Source organism: Crinia signifera, chromosome 19 (assembly GCF_055691185.1).
Source record: "Crinia signifera chromosome 19, ASM5569118v1, whole genome shotgun sequence".
NCBI classification, from domain to species: domain Eukaryota; kingdom Metazoa; phylum Chordata; class Amphibia; order Anura; family Myobatrachidae; genus Crinia; species Crinia signifera.
The window spans coordinates 33630041-33648720 of NC_139226.1; the positions used below are offsets into that span (position 1 = coordinate 33630041).

Sequence of the window (18680 nt, forward strand, 5' to 3'; positions counted from 1 at the left end):
GGAGCATATGTGTATCTGGCACTTTTGGGGGCATATGTGTATCTGGCACTATTGGAAGGCTAACGTGATCCGTTGGAATGTCTGTTACTTTAATAATAGAGATTTGACAGTGTTCTTTTATTTTATATGCTGTCCGCAGAATGGGCTGAGCTTATATTGTGGTCAAGTGGTTGCACTTTTTTTTTTTTTCTCGTCATTGCCAGTATGACTTGCACCTGTTAAGCCACACCCTTCAAATGAGGCCACACCCCTTTTAGGCCACACACCCCAAAATTCTCGAGCCTAATCAAGGGGTACGGGAGACAAAAAAGGTTGGGAACCACTGTACTATACCATTGTCATATCACTACAAACGTGTAATTCGTACAGTATGTAGTGACTTTATTTGCATGTACTGTTACACAGAGTAATTAGAAGAGTAACACTGAAATAGGCCGGAGATTATTGTGTGGCTGAGAGTCATTTTATATTGAAGCGAGTGCCAATAAATGATAGTAGACGCACCTGATTGGCGGTGTTAGACACACCCAATGTACGGTGTTAGACATGCCCAATAGGTGGTGCTAGCCACACCCCTTTGACAGTGCACCCCCTAATAAAATGTGCAGCGCACGCCTATGGCGACCATCAAAACTTTCACTATGGAAGGTTAAAATTCTCAATTGGAGTATGGGCTATGAGACTCATATCAATGTGCAGGCTTACAGCAGCGACCACTTTCATGTGGCATCGACGCCCACCCTGAATCAGGCCCAGAGATTGCAAACCACGCATCAAATGAAATACGTCATTGCCACTTTAACAGTAATGCAGCAGCTGCCAATGTTGGCAAATTGTTCCCATTTTTTTTCTTTTGTCATGTGAGTTGCATCTTTAATTATTTGAGTACATTGTCCATAGCCAAAATAAATTCTTGCACCTCTTTAAAAGCCCCAGGGAAAATGAAACCCCAAATGCTGTCCAAAAGCTGTGTTTGTCTATTGAAGCTACAGCAAACAGTTCTGCAGAATTGTTCCACCTGCCTGTGAAGTTATACACCATGGTACAGTAAGGTTTGGGATGAATTAGGGTCACATAACTAATTTATAGAGGCATCCATCTGGCTCTTCATACACACATAGGGGTGATTCTAGATGATTTGGAAGGGGGCGCATTTAACCCCGTTCCGATGTGCATGTGCGGTTATGTGCATATGCAGCCCCCCTCTGTGAACACCTTCGGAGAGTATCACTCGCAAAGGCATTCCAACAGGTAGGGGAAAGATGGGAGTGTATTATGGGCGTCTCCATATAAACGCTGGGTATTCCCCTAGGAACGTGGACACATGACGTCTGCAGCTGCTCTGTCTTCGGCAGACTCCGACGGAAATCAAAATTCCGAAGAAATCATTGGAGGGTGAAGTGATGCACCCCTTAGTGAGCCTGTCCACCTCCATCACTACTAGGGATCACCACCACTATCTGGGACCAGGGCTGCTTCTACAGGGGGACAAGCAGTGCAATCGCATGGGGCGCTGTGCCTTCTACCGCGTGACTGCACAGCTTGTCCTGAATACTATTGCCACTGGGACACCAGCTTCTCGCCCACCTGCAAGTTCCATCCTTGCCATCCTCCGGTGTCGCTGACTTCAAGCTTCCAGTGTCACAGAGTTCTATGCCAGGTAGTCTTTTTCCTGCAAGGCCACACCCAGGGGCGAATTTAGGGGTCAGGCCGCCCCTAGACACAACATTTTTGTGCCCCCCCCCATCCCCCTATTTTAATGTAATCATATATGTATATACATTGTTATTTATATATTTCATAAAAATGTAACTGTAGCCCACCTTAATATTTTTTAAGCACTCTGGACTGCTCACTGTACGGCGGACCCAGAGGGAGGGAGGCACTTATTAGTACAGTGATTAGCACAGTGTCTCCGTCAGTCTCTCTCTGGCTCACACACTGTGACTGACTGAGCGTAGGGAGGATCTGCGCACCGCTCAGCTCAGCTGCTGGATACACAGCAGCCAATAGACTGTGTGTCTGTAGAGTAGCCAATGGGCGGGAGCGGGCAGCAGTGAGCCTGAGCTATTTCCAGACACGCAAGGGGACCATCGGACCCAGCCACTAAGCGGTGATGTAATGTGCATGGCAGAGTGGGTGGGCAGTGGCGGGTGACGAGCGGCGCTGCCGCCGACATATGATAATTCATGTCTGCGGCGGCGGCGCTGGTCACTCACCGCTGCCCACCTGCTGTGCCATTTAACAGAATGTCAGCCTGCCTGCCTGCCTGCCGCCCTTAATTGGTGCCGCCCTGAGGCCGGTGCCTCATGGGCCTAGGCACAAATCCGGCCCTGGCCACACCCCTGCCTCAAGGCCACAGTCCTCTCTGTGACGTCCGCACCCCGTTTCTGGTTCATGCACGCACAATTTTTTGGTTTACATGTATAAATTGGGGGTGGGGGGGGGGGGGGGCATTTTTTACCTGTTCACACTGGGTGCCAAATAGTCTCTAAACAGCTTTGTCCAGGACTTTCCTGCTCCGATCTTTGCAGCCACCAGGGTCTTGCTGGAGATACATACAGTACCTTAGCAGGTTTCCCATATATCCTTGCAACAGGCTGGCTCTATTATCTTCTAGAAGGTACTAAATAAGTAAATTGTGATTGGTTGTTATGGGAAACATCAGAGACGGAACTACCACTGGTGCAGCAGGTGCAATGCATCAGGCTTCTGAGGCTCACTGTGACTCACTATTTTTCCCTGTCACACTCTGACTCCACCTGCCTCTCCCTGTCACACACTGACTCCGCCTGCCTCTCCCTGTCACACACTGACTCCGCCTGCCTCTACCTGTCACACACTACCATGTGGCATATCTTGAACTTAGGTTCGGGTTAGGGTGACCAACTCATCCCTTTAATCCGGGACACATATTAATTACACAGGTTATGTGGCAGTTTAAAACCAGGTGAAATGGAGTCTTGAGGTGTGGCAGTTTAAAAACAGGTGAAAGCCAGCCACAGAATATATATATATATATCTTCTTATAAATATCTTATATGTATATATGTGTTTATGTGACACCCCCAAGGCCAGTGGTGGCCCGGGTTTACCTGAACTGGGTGGAGTTCACACTGTGAGGTTACTTCAGTTCTTCTTTTCCAATTCGGTCAGGAGTCTTTCTGCTCACAATGAATGGACAAGTTGGTACAATTATAACGGTTTATTTTGTGACTCTTGGGTGAGGGTATAAATGATCACCTTCAGTAATAACGGCAATTATGGTATCAAGCAAACAAAGCACTGCACACTTCTGTACACATCTTTAGTGGAAGAGTACAATATATCCAATCCGATGAACAATTCAATTCTTGTAACACAATCTGTTTACCTGCAATATATGCAAACTTCTCTTCACAATACACTTACTATTATGTGCAATAGCTGCATGCATTAACTAGACTCTGCTATATCATCCTACTACTGGGTACCCAGATACAACTCAATAGTCACTATTCCTTGTAATGATCCTGCAGATCAAATGATGTGTAACAGTCTCTTCAGGTTGGCTCAGTCAGCAGTAAAGCACAGTCTTTATTTGGGGGTCAGAGGCTGAGAGTCTTGCAATAGGTTTGCTAACTGAAAACAGTCCAAGGCCAACTCATTTAGGTGTTCTCAAATCCTTAGACAAGGCTTGGTTAATGCTGAATCCCACATTCAAAGCAGCTTCCAGCATGAAGGGGTTAAATGAAGTCTCTGCATTCACAGTCTACTGAGAGATCCTTTTATAAAGGTTACAGTCTTTTTAGGGCAGTCCTGTTATACTCTGCTGGGGGGTCTGACAGGGACCCACTTCTATAGCCAGGAGCTATCTTTTGCCTGAGCTCTCTGTGGATTCTTTCCTCTGTTAATACTGGAGTTGGGGTGAGTGGTGCAAACTTGGATCTAGTGGGGAGCACACTTTTACACAGGGGTGTTATAGTCAGACTCACGCTTTATTGGATGTTGCTGGTACAGGCTGTTACAGTGTCCTCCACTCTGCATGCTGTCCTGCTCTGCAGGGTCTCCTCTGAGCACATGGGGCTCTGTGTGTCTTTGCTCCCACTCAGTAGCCTGCACTTTTATTGCTAGCAGGGATGGCTGGCAGATTAGCTGGGGAGATTAAGAACTCTCTCTGTGTCACTCTCTTCACACCTCAGTTCCATTCAGCTCAGACACCATGCTGCTGCTGCTGCTGCTGCTGCTGCTGCTGCTCTCTCTCTCTCTTCCACATGCTTCTTCCTGCTTCACCTCTTGACCCCACACTCTGTTAGCCAATACAGCTACCTTTTCTTCAAAGCTGTCAATCATCCTGCTGGGTTGATCCCGCCCCTGCTGGTAGCATTAAAGGGGCCTGCACTAAATTTACCCTCAGTGCTCCATACCTTAGGCAGATACTCACAATGTCAGTTTATAGTGATTAGCAACCCACTGGGGTGCTACATTCGCCCACGCTTTTTCATGTGCGTGTCCTCACGCATCGACAGCTAATGGCAACGGGAACCATCAATCCCCATAACTGGCGGGCAAGATATTCCTTGTGCTTCTTGCTGGTAGAAATTCCTTTTGGATCTTTTTTCTTTCCTTCTTGATGCCTGCTGTAACCACAAGGTGACCTCCTCCTTGCTTATCGTGTGGTACTCAACGTCGGGCCCATGCAATTCTGGGAAGAGCCATGTCACCTTCTCCTTAGCTGCACTAGGGGTTTGTTCCGGGGCCTTACACTCAGACATTGATACATCTGACTCTTTGCTATTGGTTTCCAAGGCTCTAGATCTCTCTGCCACAACTAGTTGCCCCACAGCTTCAATGGCTCTTTCTCGGTGAGTTGCACTGGAATCTGTTGGTCTGGGGTTGGCTGTGCTGGAACCAGTGTGCTCTATCCTTTTTCTGCCCTCCCGTTCTCTTGGTTCTGGGGGAAATTGCCATCTGACTACATCCTGCAGCTTCGGTTGCATCTTGTTACCTCCCCGGGGTCTTTCCTCAACCAGCAGAACTTCACTTGGTTCCTCTCTACTTTTACTGTAATGGTAATCTTGCTGGCAGTAGCGTGAATGCTCTCTGAAAGGTGGACAGCGCCAATGCTGGCTGCCCTCTGCAGCATGCCTGTTGCCTTGCACCTGAGCCCCATTTAGACTGATCACGTGTACAGCTTTGATACCTTTCTTTCCATTTGCCAACTCAAATTCCACCATTTCGCCACTTCTCAGGCTCCGAAACCAGTTTTGGTTGGTTTTCTGAATGGCAGTAAAATGTACATACACACTTTGTCTGGTGTCTGTTCTCTTGATGAACCCGTACCCACGTGGTACACTGAACCACACGACACGACCAGAGATCCTTCTTGGGTTGGTTCGCTCACCAGCCACAGCATTATGTACCCCAGACACTCTCATTTGGTTCTGGAATACTGCAGGTGGGCCTGCATTTCTGGGTCGTCCTTCCCAGGGTGGTCCTCCTCGTGATGGTCTTCCTGAGGACTGTTGACAATGCCTCTCAATATGACCACTTTGTCTACATTGCCAACATATTGGCCTCCCTCGAGCATGAAACTGATTAGTCCCCCATCTTCCCATCTCCTGGGTAACGTCCCATCTGGATTGGTGCTTCACTCTGCGTTCTGAACGCCATTCCCCGTTTCTGTATACAGTCTGTTCTATTCTCTGGTTGGCTAGGGTCTTTCTCATCTCTGCAGTCATTTTGAGGAGTCCATCCAATGTTACAGACAATTCCCTAAAGGCTTTGTCATCTGCAGTGGGGTTGCCTTTATGCACTTCCATGTCCGATCCTGTTCGTGACGCCAAATGTGACACCCCCAAGGCCAGTGGTGGCCCGGGTTTACCTGAACTGGGTGGAGTTCACACTGTGAGGTTACTTCAGTTCTTCTTTTCCAATTCGGTCAGGAGTCTTTCTGCTCACAATGAATGGACAAGTTGGTACAATTATAACGGTTTATTTTGTGACTCTTGGGTGAGGGTATAAATGATCACCTTCAGTAATAACGGCAATTATGGTATCAAGCAAACAAAGCACTGCACACTTCTGTACACATCTTTAGCGGAAGAGTACAATATATCCAATCCGATGAACAATTCAATTCTTGTAACACAATCTGTTTACCTGCAATATATGCAAACTTCTCTTCACAATACACTTACTATTATGTGCAATAGCTGCATACATTAACTAGACTCTGCTATATCATCCTACAACTGGGTACCCAGATACAACTCAATAGTCACTATTCCTTGTAATGATCCTGCAGATCAAATGATGTGTAACAGTCTCTTCAGGTTGGCTCAGTCAGCAGTAAAGCACAGTCTTTATTTGGGGGTCAGAGGCTGAGAGTCTTGCAATAGGTTTGCTAACTGAAAACAGTCCAAGGCCAACTCATTTAGGTGTTCTCAAATCCTTAGACAAGGCTTGGTTAATGCTGAATCCCACATTCAAAGCAGCTTCCAGCATGAAGGGGTTAAATGAAGTCTCTGCATTCACAGTCTACTGAGAGATCCTTTTATAAAGGTTACAGTCTTTTTAGGGCAGTCCTGTTATACTCTGCTGGGGGGTCTGACAGGGACCCACTTCTATAGCCAGGAGCTATCTTTTGCCTGAGCTCTCTGTGGATTCTTTCCTCTGTTAATACTGGAGTTGGGGTGAGTGGTGCAAACTTGGATCTAGTGGGGAGCACACTTTTACACAGGGGTGTTATAGTCAGACTCACGCTTTATTGGATGTTGCTGGTACAGGCTGTTACAGTGTCCTCCACTCTGCATGCTGTGCTGCTCTGCAGGGTCTCCTCTGAGCACATGGGGCTCTGTGTGTCTTTGCTCCCACTCAGTAGCCTGCACTTTTATTGCTAGCAGGGATGGCTGGCAGATTAGCTGGGGAGATTAAGAACTCTCTCTGTGTCACTCTCTTCACACCTCAGTTCCATTCAGCTCAGACACCATGCTGCTGCTGCTGCTGCTGCTGCTCTCTCTCTCTCTTCCACATGCTTCTTCCTGCTTCACCTCTTGACCCCACACTCTGTTATGCTGGCCACACATCAGACCAACTTCTGACCAACTTTTTTAAAACCCTTCAAACCTCCAACCAACCAACTTGACAGTCCAACTAAAACAGTTTCCCACACATCTAACCAACTTTTCCTCCAACCAGCAAACTTTTTTTTTTTTTTTTGAATCCAGCCAATTTATGTCCAACTTCTGATGTCACAGAAGTAGGCGGACATGTTCTGCCCACTTCTGTTTTGTTTTTTTGTTACATTTATTTTAATAAAATGGTTTAATTTCATCTTTGTTTAGTAGACAGCATGTGAAAAGTGAAATTAAATGAAACTGCTTCACACACCAGGCAATCTCCTAAAAGTTACATGTATCTGTTCAAATTGTTATATGCAAATAATTTGTAACAATATTCCTAAGTGTTGCAACATAAGCCCCATACACACTAGATTACCTTTTAAAATATATTTATTTATTTATTACCAGTTATTTATATAGCGCACACAGATTCTGCAGCGCTTTACAGAGAATATTTTTTGAACATTCACATCAGTCCCTGCCCCAGTGGAGCTTACAATTCCCTACCACATGTACACGCACACAGACAGTCTAGGGTTAATTTTGATGGAAGTCAATTAACCTACCAGTATATTTTGGGAGGAAACTGAGTACCCGGAGTAAACCCATGCAAGCACAGGGAGAATATACAAACTCCACACAGTTGGGGCCATGGTGGGGATCAAACCCATGACCTTAGCGCTGTGAGACAATAATGCTAACCATTACACCATCCGTGCTGTTCATTTTTGCACACACACACACGCATATATATTACACTATGAGACACTTGTGACCAAAAAATGTGCTGTACTTTGTTTGCATGCGGTGCTACGTGCTATTAATTTGTCTTTCGCACTATTGGAATCTGTGGATCTGTAGGTTGTATTTTATTAGTGGTGTATTGTGTGTGTCTATGCATTATTGGGACGCGTTGAATTAATCTGATTAAACTAAGGTTAATGACTTACTAGTGGCCAAAGGGGACATATATTTTATTGTAATGACAGTATCATCTCTGGTAACGTAGATAAGTCTGGTATAGTGCTGTCCATTTATTACCAGTTATATACAGGTATGTGTAATATTGTAGAATATCCACAGCACAGGGAGAAGCAGATGGGCAGAACACAGGTTAAAAAAGGTCTCCTGGATCCCTTCGTCATGCTCTGCGCTAATAGACGAGTGTTGGGCAGAGAAGTGAACTTCCCTCAGCACAGAGGAGGATCAGCGTCAGTGTATGTCTTCTGCAACCACACAGATGCCATACACCTATAGGTAAAGGCAGAAGCTCCCAACTGGACTACATATATCTGCCACTCACCTGACAAGTATTCCCCTCACCCCACCTCTGGCTGCACGGCTGCTCTGTACACTCTCACTCTGTACAGTTTCCAGCGCTCACCACCAAGTTCACAGTCAAAACTGTATATTACATATCTCCCAACATGACTCTGCGGAGGCTGCACTACAAAATTACCTATCTCCCTTCTAGGAGAGCTCTGTGGGGAATCGTTTATTGCAAACTGCGCATCCAGCACTTGATAAAATCACAGTATACCCAGGGATTTGCAGGTCCTAATGATTATGGATAAATATTAAGGTATTGCCAACTAGACAGGACTTCTTATGCTGTGTACGCACGGGGGGATAGGGGCTATAATCGCTGGGAATATGGTCGCAGGCGACCATATTGCCAGTGATGGGAGTGTGCCCCGGCGATAAATCGCCGGGTGCGCGCTCCCGTTTTAAGCCCCATTGTAATCGCTGGTCGCAGGAGGTTCCTTTTCATCAGCGACCATCTCTGGTCGCTGATGAAAAGGAGACACTGAGCAATATATTACTAGCAATATATCTCCCCCCCCCCCCTCCCCGTGTGTACGCACCTTTAGCATTATCTGCCTCCTCTCCCACACTCACTCTGACAGCTGGATGGACCAGCAGCAGCAGAGGTGGTGCAGGCCCTCCTGGACGCGGTAGCTGGAGGGACCGGACGGCAGCAGAGTTGTTGCAGGCCATCCTGGAGATAGATATTTACTTCAAACATACAGCTTATATATATATATATATATATATATATATATATATATATATATATATATATATATATATATATAGATGAAATACAGAGGTGTTGGTGGCAGTGGCACTCTGGAGGCTGGTTTCAAAGGTGTAACAAGTTTATTTAACAAATAATCGTCATCTCATACAGTACGACGTTAGGGGGACAGGTGTGTCTCACCTTGAAAATGGGGTACAACTGTTCCCGAAACGTCGTACTGTATGAGATGACTGTTATTTGTTAAATAAACTTGTTACACCTTTGAAACCAGCCTCCAGAGTGACACTGCCACCAACACCTCTGTATGTATGTGTATACATATATGAGGCACTCAAGGAGAGAGTAAAATATATACAAATGAGGTGGGTGCTGGTGCCACTAATTGATGGTTGCAGGATGTCAGAGGGATGGCGGCCTGGGATCGAGGGGGGTACGGTACACGACTGGGGATGCAGTGGAGGGTGGTGTATGGAAGGTGGGATTGGGAAAGCTGGCAGGAATCGGGGATTGCTGCGGTTACATGTGGAAGCTGCAGAGGACGGGAGAAGCTGCTGGGGGCGACTCTCCGGTGACACTGCGCTCACACAAGCCTGCTGGCGCCCTCCAGTTGCACCAGGGGCTTCTCCCCCAGCAGGAACTTGGAAGGGGGAGCCTGTCCCCAGACAGCAGGGGAGAGAGAGATGGTGACAGACAGATGCTGGAGGAGAGGAAGAGCATGGGAAAGAGAAAAGGGGATGAGTAGAGAGTGAAGAGGAAAGAAATTGGGGTGGGGGGAGAGAGGGAGTGAGGTAATGTGGGGAAGATAAGGATGGCAAGGTGAGGAGACTGGGGATGTGAGAGGGTGTGGTGAAGGGGGAAGTGTGGTGACAGGGTGGTGAGGTGACGGCAGGCAAGAGGGGGTGAGGTGGCGGCAGGTTAGAGGATGTGAGGTATCAGGGGGCTAAAAGGGGGTGAGGCAACTGGGGGCAAGAGCAGGTGTGGTGATGGGGAGAGTGGTGATGTGGGAAAGAGGGGGTGATGTGACAGGGCTAGAGCAGTTGAGGTGATGACAGGTGAGAGGGGGTGAGGTGACGGGGCTGAGAGAAGCTGAGATGAAGTGATGACCGGGATTAAGTGAAGGGAGTGAGATGAAAGGGTAGGTAGAAAAGGCGGGTCTCCTTTACCGGCATCGGTGGCTTTCCTTCACCGGAGCAGGGATCTCTTGCTCCCAGGAGCCCCAGCAAGTTTCCTTCTCCAAGCACGGGACACTGACGAATGTGCCCCTCTCCCTTGTGCCGCTGCAGGTCTCCCCGTGCCGGCCACTACTGTACCTCAGCCTCTCCCCAGCCGCTGCTGCAGTCTCCCGGGCACATGGCTCTGCTGCAGGTGTCCCCAGCCGCTGACGGTGCCTGCCTCCCCGCCGCTGCTGAGTGCCCAGTGGCTGCTGCACCCGTGCAGAGGTCACGCAGCTCCCGGAAGCCCACCTCACCATGTCCTGCGCTGACCTCTCACCTCCCCGCTGCCATCACTGTTGCTGCTGCCGCTGCCATGTCCCGGGCTGGGGGTAAGCACGCTGGGGATGCTGCAGGGAGGACCGGACACTGGGGATCCTGCCGGGGGGGGGGACAGACACTGGGGGGGACAGGACATGGCATGCTGCTGGGGGACAGGACACGGGATGCTGCGGGGAGACAGTGACAGACATCAGATGTAGGCGGACACTGCTTGTCACTGTCCGCCTACATATCGTTCGGTTGGGGGAACTTTCCCCCTACACCAGAACGATTAGCTGGGGAAAATCAAACAGGTTTGATTTTTCCCAGCTAGTTGGAACGACCGTTTTTGGCCGTTTATCAGCGTTTTTGGCCGTGTGGGAGCAAACGGCTGATAATCGTTTGCTCCCACACACTAGAAAGATTATCATTCCAACCAGCCAAAAGTTGGCTGGTTGGAACGATATCTTTCTGATGTGTGGCCAGCATTAGCCAATACAGCTACCTTTTCTTCAAAGCTGTCAATCATCCTGCTGGGTTGATCCCGCCCCTGCTGGTAGCATTAAAGGGGCCTGCACTCAATTTACCCTCAGTGCTCCATACCTTAGGCAGATACTCACAATGTCAGTTTATAGTGATTAGCAACCCACTGGGGTGCTACATTTATATCTATATATATTTAGAGAGAGCTACAAAAGCGATATTGATGGTTTTCAGTTAATTGATTTAAACTAGAAGGGGAGGAGAGGTGCCCCCTTGGGAGCAGGAGCCCAGCGGCAGATGACTCCATTGCCTCCCAGAGTTCTGCCTCGGATAGAACTCCCATCTCTGTAAATAAACCCCGTCATTAGAGAAACTCGCCTAAGGTTTGAGTCTTATGCTGTGTACACACGGTGAGATTTAACATTAGTTTTTGACTATGTAGTCATAATCGAATCAGGATCGCTTATGCATCGCATTGAGATCAAACAGGTTTTTAACCTTTCAATCCTGATGCAATGCCGATGCGCGCTCCCGTTCAGCACATATCAAAAAGCCAAACAGTGCAGCAATGACTATATAGTGCAAACGGAATGTATTGTATGTAAATAGTACAGAGTTAGCAAAGATTGCATAGCAATCGATTTTAAAGGTTCATACACACTGGGCGACTATGCCCAGTGTATATGGACAGCGATAATCGCGTTCATCGCTGCGGGGAAAGCCGCTCAGTGCATACACACTGAGCGGCTTTGCCCCTGCTCGGCGCCGACAGAGGGGGAGAGGACGGTGTTGCATAGTGCTGCGCTATGAAAAGCCATCCTGAAAGCCGCTCATCTGCTTGTATAACCAGTAGATGAACGGCTTTCCCGGCGATGTTGCGGGAGCGCACAGCAGCGCTCATCGCTGGGGCATACACACTGGGCGACTTTGAGCTGAAAGCCACTCAAACCTGCTGTTTTGAGCGACTTTTAGCTCAAAGTCGCCCAGTGTGTATTAGAGATGTGCACCGGCCACTTTTCGGGTTTTGGGTTCTGATTACCTTGAGGTTTTGGGTTCTAATGGGTTTTGCCAAAACACCTCCTAAGTGTTTTGTGTTTGGATTTCTTGGGTTTTGGGTTCTGATTTTTTTGTTAAAAAAGCATAAAAACTGCTAAAATCTCAGAATTTTTTTTTTTTTGCTCCTACGCTATATTAACCTCAATAACATTCATTTCCACTCATTTACAGTCTATTCTGAACAGCTCACACCTTACAATATTGTTTTTAGGGCAAAAGGTTGCACCGAGGTAGCTGGATAACTATGATAAGCCACACAAGTGTGCGGCACAAACACTAGACTGATATGGCACACTTAGCATCCCCTCTAGGCTGATACTGCACACCTAGAATTACCCCTGGACTGATATGGCACAGGTAGCATCACCCCTGGACTGATACAGCACATTTAGCATCACCCCTGGACTGATATGGCACACTTAGCATCCCCCCTAGTCTGATACGGCACACCTAGCATCACCCCTGGACTGATATGGCACAGGTAGCATCACCCCTGGACTGATACGGCACATTTAGCATCACCCCTGGACTGATATGGCACACTTAGCATCCCCTCTAGTCTGATACGGCACACCTAGCATCACCCCTGGACTGATATGGCACGCTTAGCATCACCCCTGGACTAATACAGCACACTTGGCAGCACCCCATGAATTATACGGCAGACTTGGCTTACCCCAGGAATTATACGGCACAGATGGTGGCACCCCTGACCTGATACAGCACACATGGAATTATACGGCACAGATGGTGGCACCCCTGGACTGTTACGGCACACATGGCGGCAGGCATGGAATTATACAGCAGACAAATTCCTGCAGTAAAAATAAAAATGTGTATTCTTTTAATTATAAAAAAGAGCAGCACACCTTACTTAGCAACACCCCATGAATTATACAGCACTCTTGGCTCACCCCTGGACTACAGCACATTTAACAGCCCTTGCAGTAAAAAAAAAAAAACACCTTCATTTTATTTTCATTAAAAAAAAGGGCAGCTCCCCTGGTCTGATATGGGACACAAGGGGCACCCCTGGAATTATACGGCACACATGCGGGCACCCCAGGACTGATACAGGACACATGGGGGCACCCCTGGACAAATACACCACACATGTGGGCACCCCTGGATGATACAGCACACATGTGGGCACCCCTGGACTGATAGTACTAGTAGCCAGTGGAAACAGCAGATTGGAATTATATACTGCAATAAATACTGGTAGCCAGTGGCAACAGACTGGAATTATATACTGCGATAAATACTGGTAGCCAGTGGAAACAGCAGACTGGATTTTTATATACTGTGATAAATAACACTGGTAGCCAGCGGCAACAGCAGACTGGAATTATATACTGCGATAAATACTGGTAGCCAGTTGAAACAGCAGACTGGATTTTTATATACTGTGATAAATAATACTGGTAGCCAGCGGCAACAGCAGACTGGAATTATAAACTGCGATAAATACTGGTAGCCAGTGGCAACAGCAGACTAGAATTATATACTGAGAAAGGGGAGTGAGTGGTGCGCTATCAACAGCAGCTGGCACTGGGTTGTCAGACCCAAATTGTATATATGAAAGAAAAAAGGGGGTGTGCCAGCGCTGGCTGAATAATTAGAAAGACCAGACGGTATCTCAAAAGTATTACAAATTTAATTTATACATATATAAAAACAATCAAGAAAAATAATAAACACATAAAAATAATGATAATAAAAATGGGTTATAAAATGAGCACAGGATGCTTGATGAATATTGCGGAGCTCCACACTTGTGGAATAAGAGATGTAAGTTAGTAATATTACCATCTGTAGATTAAGGTGTGTTGGATGGAAACACCAGAAGAATGGTGATGACAAAGTCCCATTAGAGATGACCTGAATGAGAATACAGGTGAAATTCTCCCTATTTGGCGTCTTCTCCTTGTATAGACTGGATGATTAGGAACTGGCTGAAGTCCCATAAGCAATTTGTAATCCAATGAAAAGATTAGGAGATGATGGACGTCTGTGGGAGATGGGGCATCACTTTAAGAGATGGAGGATGGAGATTGAATGCAGCTCAACGCGTTTCCCCGGATGTTTGCTGTCCGGCTTCCTCAGGAGCAAGTGTGTGGAGTGAGCTCTGGGCTATAGAATTATATACTGCAATAAATAAAATACTGGTAGCCACTGCCAGTGGCAACAGCAAACTGGAATTATATACTGTGATAGGTACTGATAGCCAGGGGCAACAGCACACTGGAATTATATACTGCAATAGGTACTGGTAGGCACTAGCCAGTGGCAACAGCAGAGAGCAGAATGCAGCAGACACTAGGCAGTGCAGGGCAGGCAGTGGCACTAGCAGCACCAGTGGACTATCACACTGTGACTGACTATACAGGAGCAGACTCAGCAGAGGCAGGCCCCAGCACAAAGGAGAGACAGAACACAGCACCAGTCATCCTTGCAATGGTGATGTCTTGATCACTGAGCAGAGACACAGTACACAGCAGCACAGGCCCCAGCAGAGACCACACACAGCAGCAGCACACCCTTCCCTACCCTTCTCCGAGATTGGAGTGAAGATGGCGGCGCAAGGTTGCGTAATTTAAGGGTTCCGTGATCTCGCGAGAATCCGACGCCGGGCGATGACGTTTTGCCCGTGCGCCCGGATTCTAGTAAGGCGGGAAGCGCCGAGCGCTGCTCGTATCCGGGCCCGGATTGATGACGTCCGTGCTGGCTCGGATCTGAGGAATCCGAGCCCGCACATCTCTAGTGTGTATTAGAGATGGGTCGTTCGCAAACGAAGCGAATCTTTTGAACGGATCCCATGAAAGGACGAGTGAGCCGCCGATCCCAAAAAGGTGATCCATCGTTCTTTTACTTTCAGTTTCGTTTTTAATTATAATGCATTTTCCTGATCTCAGCACTGCCACCTGTGGCAGCTGAGATGTACTGACTCCAGAGACTGAGTTCAGTGCTGTGACTGCAAGTAAAAGAAAGATTAATAAGGCTGCTGCTGCTAGGGATGGCCATCGGTGCAGACGCCATCAATGTCGATTCTGCACCCAGCCATCAATCAGTGTTTTACTCGGTTATGTGTGTTCTTATTTGTTCAGCTCAATGTTTTGTTTTTTTTTAAAGTAAAAAATAATGGGAATAAATGATTGTAAGACAAAATATTCTTCGTTATTAACAAATTACCCCTTCTTTCAAAGCGAACCGTTGACCTGCCTAAAAGATACGGATCTTTTCACTGACTGATCTGCTGGGTTCCAGCTCTCGCTAGTGACCCGTTTTGCCCATCTCTTGTGTGTATGGGCCTTTAGGTCAAAGACAAAGGGAATCTCAATGTGTGTACATAACATGAGATTCCCTTGCTATTCAACTTAAGATTCGATTGCTGTGCAATCTTTTCTAACTCTGTACTTTGTACATACAATTCATACTATCTACATTATCTGCACTATATAGTCATTGCTACACTTCTATTTGGCTTTTTTTTTCCGATTTCAGCTGAACGGGAGCGCGCATCAGCATCAAATTGCATAAGACAAAATGTGGAGATACAGCGCCCTCTTGTGTAGTATTTTAGTACTTAGAAGAAACTAAATGTAAAGTATTCTTCCAAATTACATACATACAGTATATACTCTTCCAGAAACCAAAAAAAGTGGGCAATAGGTTGTCTTTGTCTCTGTCACCCCAATCCTTATTTTCAATGTGCTGTACCTAGTCAAAAGGAAATGGGAAAAAATAATGTCAAACTTACAAAGAATACATTGACCATGTGCTTCAAAGTGTGCCACAATAAAGCCCTTATCTAAAGTAGCAGGCCATCAAGTTGTACACTGTTGTACAAATTTTAAGAAAGGATGAAACTGGGGTGCACGGAGGGTTTACCAAGAGACATCAGTAGTCCTTGTGACAAAAAAAGGGTGTGACCTCATGGGGAGGGGCATGGCCTTGCTGGGACGGGGCATTGCCTCATGGAGTAAATATACACAGGGGTAGTTGTGCTACACACTAAATTCAGGTGATGCAATTAATTCAAATAAAATCGCATTTATTAATCAAGAACAATTTTTGGTACTTGTTTCCTAGCACGGCCACAATCTTATGGATCGTGTACCTTTAAGTTAAGGTACACGATCCACACGATGGACCCGATTTCCTTTGAAATCAGGTCCATTTGGCCGGCTAAGACACAATATCGGGGGCATCGCGTCGGTCGGGACCATTAACATTGGTCCCGACGCGACCGACGCGATGCCCCCGATTTCCCCATAGGCTTCAATGTTAAAAAATATTTTAACATTGAAATCGTGTCGGGAAAGGTAAAATATCGGGGGCATCGCGTCGGTCGGGACCATTAACATTGGTCCCGACGCGATGCCCCCGATTTTTCCATAGGCTTCAATGTTAAAATATTTTTTAACATTGAAACCGTGAGAAAATGTGAAATGGGCCAATATGACCCATTTCACATTATAGATGTCCCCGTCGTCACCCCACGATAGACGCCAACCCGAAGCGTGGCGAGCGCAGCGAGCCCGCGAGGGGCGGCGGTGCGCGTCCTCCGACCTTTTCATTCCCCTACTATCCACGTCGGCGTGGAGTTGAGAATAGAATAGTGTGGCGAGCGCAGCGAGCCAGCGAGCCCGAAGCGTGGCGAGCGCAGCGAGCCCCGCGAGGGGACGCGTATAACTTCACAGGTATACGCGTCCCCTCGCCACGCTTCGGGCTCGGTGGCTCGCTGCGCTCGCCACACTATTCTATTCTCAACTCCACGCCGACGTGGATAGTAGGGGAATGAAAAGGTCGGAGGACGCGCACCGCTGCGCTCGCCACGCTTCGGGTTGGCGTCTATCGTGGGGTGGGGTTTACGGCGTTAAATTTGGGGGGGGTTGGGAATATTTTACATTGAATCCAATGTAAAATCGGGTCCCGGGGACCCGATTTACATTTCATTCAATCAAAAAATCGGGTCGGTCGCGTCGATCGCATCGCATGCGACCAAATCGCATGCGATGCGATCGACCCGATTTTTCCGACACGACCACCCCGATGTAAATCGGTGTGGCCATGCTAGGAAACAAGTACCCAATTTTTTTTAAAAGGCTGAGCTAAATAGCTTTAAAAACTATTAAAAATTTATTTGTACAGGAAAAATTGCTGCAATGAATTGTGCACATTTTAGTTAGGTTTTCAAAGTCACCTCAACTCCAGGTGTGTCCCGATCTTGGGGCAGATGTATTAAGCCTGTAGAAGAGATAAACTGGAGATAAAATGGAGATAAAGTGGAAGGAGATAATGCACCAGCCAATCAACTCCCACTGGTCATATTTCAAACACAGCTGATTGGCTGATGCGTTATCTCTTTTCACTTTATCTCCACTTTATCTCCAGTTTATCTCTTCTCCAGGCTTAATACATCTGCCTCCTTATTTGGGTCCTGATAGTAAGTCCTGATATCAGGTGGGTGTCAGGTGGGCGTAGTAGCTCTCCACTGTACTTCCTCCAATCAAGGTGGTAGGGATGGCATTCCTCCACAAGGATAGATTATCAGGAGCAAGGGGTCGTTGGATCCTGAATTGGCAAATTAGAGAGGTGGCGTTCCTCCACAGAAAACAGTAAAGCCTGTGTTGGGATCCTGCAATCCAGGGCTGCACAATTGGATCTGGTTGTCAATCCAATTTTAGCATGGCACCTGGAGACACACTCTGGGAGGGATAAATGATGGAAGCAGTTATGGTGTACCAATTACGAACGCATTTCGCTGCTCCTGCTGCAGGAGCAGCGAAACGCGTCCGCCATTGGTACATCAGAACTGATACACTTTAGCCATGCCAAGTGTGGCATTCCGTGTCCCTGAAATGATTGGTTTGTTAAACTGTGCATGTCCTGTTCAATACAGACAACATGAGGGTGGGAGGGTCCAAGGACAATTCCATCTTGCACCACTTTTTGTTGCATTATGCGCTTGTGAAAATCACACCGATCAGCGGCCAGCTGCAAATCTACACGCAACTTACTGTATACCCCATGGCATGATTCTCCTAGTCTGAGCGTAACCCAGAACTTACTCTGCCTGTGCGGTAGGTTTTAGATCGGGGCCGGATCTGATAGCACACACCGTCCCTAAAAATGGCCAAGTGATACCCACAATCGGTGGCTTCCTGTCAATCAACTTGATCAGTGTCTGTGCTCTAAAAAATAAAACAAAATCCATTTTTTAAATTATTTCATGATATACTATATATTACTATAATAAAATAAGCGTCTTAGAATAACCACCAAAGCTTACATTTGGCATTTCTTAGAAACTTTGGTTTAAATTAATCTTAAAAGTAAACTGCGCATGTGGATTAGTATGTTGAGATTAGTGTCTTACATATAATGAGGCACTCCAGTCCACAAAAGCAAAAGAGATCTTGTTAGAAATTAACACACCGTCCGTCATGCTAAATTTGTAATCATTATAACAAACAATGGCTTATTACATACCACACCCGCATCACTTACTACAGTATACAG

General features: G+C 46.9%; 1 protein-coding gene across 1 annotated transcript in view; it reads right to left on the reverse strand.

Annotated features, from left to right (window-relative positions):
* Positions 1-18352, reverse strand: part of LOC146041509 (phospholipase A2 inhibitor and Ly6/PLAUR domain-containing protein-like) — a 41606-nt gene extending 23254 nt beyond the window's left edge. Inside the window, exon 1 of the mRNA XM_083161474.1 lies at positions 18230-18352. The gene's annotated coding sequence lies outside the window, so the exon portion shown is untranslated. The remainder of the gene's footprint in view (positions 1-18229) is intronic.
* Between the last annotated feature and the right edge of the window lie 328 nt (positions 18353-18680).